Below are 1,998 nucleotides of genomic sequence, written 5' to 3' on the forward strand. Positions count from 1 at the left end.
GTGTGTGTGTGTGTGTGTGTGTGTGTTGTGTGTATTTCAAGGTTCTCTATTCAGCTGTACTGGCCTACACTTACTATTCCTTCACCAGCAAAATACTGTGCTAATTACTGTAGCTTTATAGCAAGCTACGTGTAACATCATTACTTCTAACCATTGTCTTCTTTTCCATGATATACTGTGCATTCTGAGTTGTTTGTATTTATATATAAACTCTAAAATCTATTTATTGATGTTCACAGGATAACTTTCTGGGATTTTGGTTGGCTTCACATTCCATTTATAAGTTGGGAAGTACTGGCAATATTATTTCTTTATCCTAAAATTTTTGTTTATTCATCAAATGATTATTTTTTTCCATTTTCTATCCTTTGATTTTATTTACTTATATTAGTTAGGAATCTCTGGTGTCTTCTTGTCATGGTTGGGTAACATTGAGTCATATACAACTCATGGTGACTATATGAACAACAGATCTGAATCTTGTCCTATCTTGTGCAACCTTCACAAACTCCGACCATTCAAGCCTATTATTGTAATCATTGTGTCAATCCAGCTGGTTCTAACACTCCTTTGCCTCTCCATATTTTCGAGTATGATGTCCCTCTCAAAGAAATAGTCTCGTCTGACACATGCCCAAAGTATGTGAGATGAAACTTTATCGTATTTGCCTTTATGAATATTTAAGATGAACCTTATCCTGGACATATCTGCTTATTCTATTCTTTTGGCAGATCATGGGATATTCAGCACTATTTTCCAATTCTACAATTCAAAGGCATCAATTCTTCTTCTATCATCCTTATTCATTCTCCACCTCTCAGTAGGTGACTGAAAAGACTATGATCTGAATCAGGAGCATGTTAGCTCTCAAACTAACACGATTACTTGTCAATAATTTAAAGAGGTCCTTGACTACAGATTTTCTCAATACAGTACATTTCCTGATCTCCTGAAGGCTCATATCAAGACCTGGTGATTGTGTTCTGGGCTAACTGACCCAACCTTTTCAAGGATCCTAGTTATTTTGACACTCTCTCTGTTCCAAAATGAATTCATTCTTAGGTACAGGTTGCAGGGTAGTGAGCTCTGGTAGCCTAGTGTGTTTTGCTATCACTCCAAAGACATTTCGTTCATATCCAGTACTGCTCCACAGGAGAAAAGTGGGCAGTATTCTCTCATGTAATTCACTATCTTTGAGAATCCACTGGAGAATAAGCTATGAGTCTATTAACTATTAACTGCACACAACAACAGATTGTAAGATGGATGGGCAAACAACATAAAAAGTTTGCCAATTGCCTCTGCTAGGCTAAGAGAAAAACCTCATATCTTTTAAAATGTTATAGGAAAAAGCACTAAATTTACTTTAGCTTACAATACTGTGAAACGTTAGTGTTAATTGATTGAGAGTTTATTCTTTAATTCTTCTCTTTGTTAGAAAAGGTAGTCCTGACTGCTCAAGGTAGCTATTGTTGCTGTTGTTGTCAATTGCTTTCGAGTTGAGTATGACTCATAGTGAATTAATGAAGCTTAAGGTACTAAAAAATGTTAATTTAAAACTATGGTAGAGTATTTTTTTTTAAAAAAGAAACTAGTTTTCCTCTACATTTAATGACTGTTGCAGTATATTAACTTGTTTCATATGCATGTGTATGCTGGACAATGATTAAGGCACACTAAGGAGTAAGATGTCTTTTTGTGTTGGGGGCAAAGCATACTGAATGTATCATGGACTTCAGAAGGACTGACACAGTGACTGCAGCAATGGGCTCAAGTGTGTCAGAGATGGTGAGGATAGCACAGAATACGATAGCATTCAGATCTGTTATTCATAGACTTCCTTGACTCGAGGGCACCCAACAACAACAATCTAGTGAAGAATCAAATTTATCTTGGAAGACATATAGTTAGAATGGTCCTTAGAAGCAGAGGTTGTGAGAATTGTCAGCAGGGATCAGTCCTTGGAAATAGGCATTATGCTTGGAAAGGTGGAAGATC

The sequence above is a fragment of the Elephantulus edwardii genome, unplaced genomic scaffold, assembly GCF_000299155.1.
Source record: "Elephantulus edwardii isolate Elephantulus edwardi_28Jun2011 unplaced genomic scaffold, EleEdw1.0 scaffold00009, whole genome shotgun sequence".
NCBI lineage: Eukaryota > Metazoa > Chordata > Mammalia > Macroscelidea > Macroscelididae > Elephantulus > Elephantulus edwardii.